Here is a 6,328-nt window from a genome sequence, read left to right as displayed (position 1 = left end):
GGATTTTAACCTATTTAAAACATGACATCAAACATATATATTAATTGTGAGAAATCATTTAGATGATCAGTGTTTCCACAAAGATAAATATCATTAATTATTAATAATAACATAGAGTTTAAGGTAAATTGAGCAAATTGGCTATTTCTGGCCATTTATTTAAGTCTGTATCAAACTGGTTGCCCTTCGCATTAATCAGTACTCAGGAAGTAGCTCTTGGTTTCAAAAAGGTTGGTGACCCCTGCCATAGATGTTACTGTCACCTTTGCATGTACAGTAGATAGCAGTATTGTCCTGTTTAAGAGTGTCACAACATTGCTGTTTACGGCAGACAAACTGCTCTATGGTGGACAAAAACGTGACTGCTGTTGTTGTTACGGTAGACAAAAACGTGACTGCTGTTGTTGCGCTGGGAGGATGTTAATGAAACTGCCTAACAATAAACCCAGATAAGAAACCAAGAACTCGCCCTCGATCATTCTACAGTTATAACGTGATTGGGCAGGCTCTCTGTTTAGATTGTGGGAACGCGGAAGTGAAAACAGGCTGTCGACATGTCACTCAGGTCCGCATGGAGCTGGAGGGGGCGCGGCCTCCAGCTCCGCCTGAATTTTGGGAGATTTTCGGGAGAACATTTGTCCCGGGAGGTTTTCGGGAGAGGCGCTGAATTTCGGGAGTCTCCCGGAAAATCCGGGAGGGTTGGCAAATATGCTCGCCACATTGGGAGAAGTGGGGGCTCTCAATCTAGTAGACACATTTTTCACTGTTCTTAATATTATTAGGAATTTTTTTGAATTTTATAAACATTTTATAAACAATTGACTATAACTAATAATCCAACCGTCCATTCATTTTCTTCCGCTTGTCCCTCGTAACACCAAATTATAATTATCAAAAGAAACACCACTGAAGGCGTAATTTTTGTCCGCTGTCTGCTCTGTTGTCTGTATGTTGCAAACATTCTCTGTGTATGCTTTGCATTAAAAATGTGCTTGTCCTTCCTAAACATTCATTTATGTTCCAACACATTTACACACCCGCACATTAAGAACATTTGTAAACCGTTAAGAGCGATCTATAGTGCTATTTTTTGTTGGTAGATGAGAAACAATGAGAGGTTATATTCATACTTCATCTTCTTTAACATGTAAATGCTTCCTCTTTGCTAGGTCCATCCATCCATCTATTTTTCTGCTGCTTGTCCTCTGTGTGGTTCACGAGTGAGCTGGAACCTATCCCAGTTTCACCGGGCGTAAGGCAGGGTCCACCCTGGACAAGTTTCCCCCTCATCACAGGGCCAACACAGATAGACAGACAACATTCACACCCACATTCACACACTAGGGCCAATTTAGTGTTGCCAATCAACCTATCCCCAGGTGCATGTCTTTGGAGGTGGGAGGAAGCCGGAGTACCCGGAGGGAACCCACGCAGTTATGGGAGAACATGCAAACCTTTTTTTTGTGTTGCATGATCAATAACCACTGCCCCAAAGGGGTTGCTCTTTGCTAGGTAAGCATTGCAAATGAAAAATGCATATTAGTTGCCTTACCGTGGATAAATACATGTCAAATAAATATATAGATACAACACATGGAAACTAGGAAGTGAGGACACCGGTTTGTTGATAAATGTTTGTATACTACATTACCAAAAAGGCCTAGCGCAATGGACACAAACAAGAAGTAGGTCTGAGCTACGGGAAGGACCGCAATTGTGCTGTTTGATCAATAAAGATTTGATATATTGTTACATGTGATTGTTCCTGCTTCGTTTACTCAAGATATAAACAAGTTTTGATCAGTTGACGCGGGACTTTGAACGCTGCTGGGAGACAAATTAGACGAGGCTGATTAGCCAAATGGGGCAGCACGGTGGGAGAGGGGTTTGTGCATCTGCCTCACAATACGAAGGTCCTGAGCAGTCTTAGGTTCAATCCTAGGCTCGGGATCTTTCTGTGTGGAGTTTGCATGTTCTCCCCGTGACTGCGTGGGTTCCCTCCGGGTACTCCGGCTTCCTCCCACCTCCAAAGACATGCACCTGGGGATAGGTTGATTGGCAACACTAAATTGGCCCTAGTGTGTGAATGTGAGTGTGAATGTTGTCTGTCTATCTGTGTTGGCCCTGTGATGAGGTGGCGACTTGTCCAGGGTGTACACGCCTTCTGCCCGATTGTAGCTGAGATAGGCACCAGCGCCCCCCACGACCCCAAAGGGAATAAGCGGTAGAAAATGGATGAATGGATGGATGGATGGGTTATGTGGTGTTGCAAAAAGACTAAATCAACAAATGTCTTGCAAGAAGCAGTAAAAAGTTAACATTTGTTTCATCAGGTGTTTATGGCTTCTCTGATGACCCAACCAATCAGCTATCAATCCTGAGCATGCCGTTGAATGTTGTCTGTCTATCTGTGTTGGCCCTGCGATGAGGTGGCGACTTGTCCAGGGTGTACCCTGCCTTCCACCAGAATGCAGCTGAGATAGGCTCTAGCGACCCCCCGCGACTTCAAAAGGGACAAGGGGTAGAAAATATAAGCGGTAGAAAATAGATGGATGGATGATTAATGTATGGGAAAGTTGCACGTATTGGACACCAGTTGCGAGGCGGCGCATAAATTGAGGGAATTGGTTAAATTTGTGTGAATTGGTGGGATTGCAATGTCGCAAATTTTTGGTCGGACTGATCAAAACAGGAAGCTAAAGAGCTCTTCAACAAGCATTTCAATTGCACACACGTTGTCGCAGGAAAACACTGGCTCCTAGGGTTTTGGCAGAAAATTGCTCAGCCCCTGCTGAAATCGATCCAACACATACATCCATTTCCTACCGCTTGTTCCTCTCGGGATACTGCGGGGTGCTGGAGCTTATCCCAGCTGAGCCGGAAAGGAAGGCGGTGTACACCCTGGACAAGTCGCCACCTCATTGCAGGGCCAACACAGATCGACAACATTCATACTCACTAGGACCAATTTAGTGATGCCAATCAACCTTTCCCCAGGTGCATGTCCCTCCAGAGTACCAGGAAGGAACCAGCACAGTCACGAGGAGAACCTGCAAACTCCACATGCAGTGCTTTTTAAATATTTTCTGTTTTACCCCCCAGGAAGAGGAAAATATTTTGAGCCCTCGCTCCAAACACACTGATCTTTCCTCGTCTTCCACCATGGTTACAGTGAAGCCAAGTGTAACATACTATACACTTCATCACATACTGCTACATAAAAAGCATGTTCCCCGAGGTCACAAGCGCCCCCACGCGCTACCCCACTATTTGAGAAAGACTGATTTAACTGAATCAGGATGTCGTCAGAGGAGCTGACGTAGACAATACACCATTTATGTTGAAGAGGTCCATTTAGCCTGCTGACGTGTATTTATAAAGGGTTGATTTATATAGGCTAGTAAGGCTAAGTTTAGTACCTGACAAGTTTTGGCTACCTTGCTTCTGCAGCCTTCATCAGAGGTGCCAGATCCTAGTACACCCTAAGGATCAAATCCCCCCCTGACAAAAAGTGTGATGTGATGTATGAGATCCCTTGCCTAACATGCAATACAACATGCATAGGCGAGACAGGTCGACAGTTCGGCACACGAAAAAAGGAACACCAGAAAGAATGTGAAAAGGAAACATCTAGAACGCTCACCCATGCAACGAGAATGAAAGCAACGCAGGAAAATCTAAAATCAGCCAATTCAGATCACTGCAAGAGGGAAAGCCATCTAATGAACTGGAAGACAGCCAAGGTCATTATAATGGAAAGCAACAAATTTCATGGGTGGATCAAAGAGGCGGTTGAAATCAGGAAGCGGGCCCCAAAGACAACAGGGATGAAGGAGCATATCAACTATCCCACACCGGGGACCATGGCCGGCTCTACGCAGGGGCAAGAGGGGGCAGAGCCCCCTTAAATAAATGTCTTGCCCCCTCAAATCAAAATTTGAGAAAGCAAATTTTAATAAACTCACAAAATTACTACATTACAAGTTGCCAAAATTATCTGCACTAGCGGAAAAATCCGCCGAAAAAGGGACACACACGATATAGTAGTGTCGGCTTCCCTCCCATCCCTCCCGCCGCTGTGCGTGTATTCAACATTCCACAGGCTGCGCAGCAGACACACACCCGCACACACCCCTCAGCCCTCAGTAAACATCCAATCACTGTTGCAGTATGAAAGTAAAAGAAAAAGGAAAAGTTGTCTACATGTATCATATACTTGTTAGCATGGGTGTATTTGTGTAGTCTTATCTGTCAGAAACACGTTTATCGTCGCGGACTTTCGGTGCTACGGAGTTCCTATTTTTTATTTTTTTTTTACAACTTGACGAGAGCAGTGACAGCGGAGGCTCTGAGCCAGAGGCGTCACTAGACCTAATACTGTACTGGGGCGCACCTGGGGCACAAATAATTCATGTAAGTGTGCAAAGCGCGCAAGCAAAAACATTTTTAGCTCTTATTTATCATAAAAAATACATAAATAGTGCTTTAAACTATGAAATCATATCAGATGATGTATGGATCTTTGATTAACCACCTGAAATTAACTAATGCATTTGACCTACTTGTGCACATTTTTACTCCAGACTTCTAAACTGCTACTGGTAAAAGCAAAAAGGAAGAGCAATGAATCTTTTTGAAATATATATTGCAGTAATCATCTGCAAATTTAACATCTACAAAAGTAAAACAAAAAATAAAGCACCCCTACATCTCTGGGTTCTTTTATATTATTTAATTTCCATTTATGGCAATGTGGCTAATCCTATTTCAGATACACAAAACTATAAAATATACACAAAACAATAAAGCCACAGTAGTAGAATAAATGAACAACTGTTGTGTGTCTGTTCAGGGAATTATTTTCTGAGAAGTAAACTGTAACGTCTCCTTTTCATTTTTGCAAAGTGGTCAATCACTCTGGACAGACATGGAAATATTACAGTAACTGTTATACAGTTGACCAGTGGTTCCCAACTGCTGGGTCGTGACATAAAATTGGGTTGTGTGTCATTTTCAGTGAGTCGCAGTCAGATGTGTGCAGGGAAAAAAAAAAGTTTAGGTAGAAAAAAATCAAATTGTGGCAACAAAACCAGATATTTTTAGCTATTTTTCTAGTGACTATTAGTGAGTATTTTAGCAAAAGGCAAACCGACTAACAAGTTGGAGGAGGACTCAGGACAGACATGGAAATATATTTTTAAAAAATCTAAATGGGGCAACAAAACCCGATATTTTCAGCCATCTTTCTGAAAACAAATACAGAAATGTTACTATTTTTTCTGGAAACAAAACCAGATGCTTTAGCTATAGCCATTTTTCTGGTGACAAAACAATATTATTTTGGTCAAAGTCACACCGATTAACAAGACAAGTCTACTGTGCTATTTTTCTGTGAAATAAACTTGAATGATTTAAAAATTTGGCTCACGACTTGATGATATGGAAAAATGTTTTTCTTCCTGAAGATAAACCATTTGAGAAGCACTCAACTCACACATGCTTACTCCAAATCATCATTGATGCAGAAGCAGCAGACAATAACCAACATGATGTTTCATGTTCATTGGAAATTCCCCCGACAGCTCGTACAGCAAATGAATATGTTTGTCTTGATACAAGGAATGTTAGCTAACTTAGCATCAACTTAAGACAATGATGTTGCCTAGCTAGCTAGGACTTCACTTACATCTCTCATTCCTGCCGCTTCTTCCCTGCTGCGGGCCAATAACTTTCTTAAATCCATCTAGGAGTTACAGTTTGAGTCAAATCAAAATCAAAATAATGTAATTAACAAATTGTTGTTGGCTAAAATTACCTACCTCAGCAGTGATTCTCACCCCCCCCCCCCCCCCTCTCTCTCTCTCTCTCAACCGAAGTCTTGATCCACACGTGAATAAATTACCATATTAATTAGCCATGTGCTCATTGTTTCGTGGAGTGAATACAGTAGCAATCAATTACCATACTAAGTAGTATGTGCGCTGTTGTCTATGTCATGTAGACTTAAAACTCTGAAGCGTTGTTTTTTATTGGTGAATTTTTTACTGGGGCACTGCAGATCAACAGTGGGGCACGTGCCCCCGTGAAATATGTCTGGCGACGCCCCTGGTTCAAACCCCGGCTGAGTCATACCAAAGACTATAAAAATGGGACCTATTACCTCCCTGCTTGGCACTCAGCATCAAGGGTTGTAATTGGGGGTTAAATCACCAAAACTGGTCCCCGAGCGCAACAGTGGGGCACTTGCCCCAGTGAAATCTGTCTGGCAACGCCCCTGGCCCACGTCCACTGCATGTGACAAACTGAAGACAAGTGACCTGTGTCTGAC

Source organism: Nerophis ophidion, linkage group LG04, assembly GCF_033978795.1.
Source record: "Nerophis ophidion isolate RoL-2023_Sa linkage group LG04, RoL_Noph_v1.0, whole genome shotgun sequence".
In the NCBI taxonomy this organism is placed as follows: domain Eukaryota; kingdom Metazoa; phylum Chordata; class Actinopteri; order Syngnathiformes; family Syngnathidae; genus Nerophis; species Nerophis ophidion.
The sequence above is the reverse complement of the archived record's forward strand: the minus strand, read 5'-3'. Positions refer to the sequence as shown.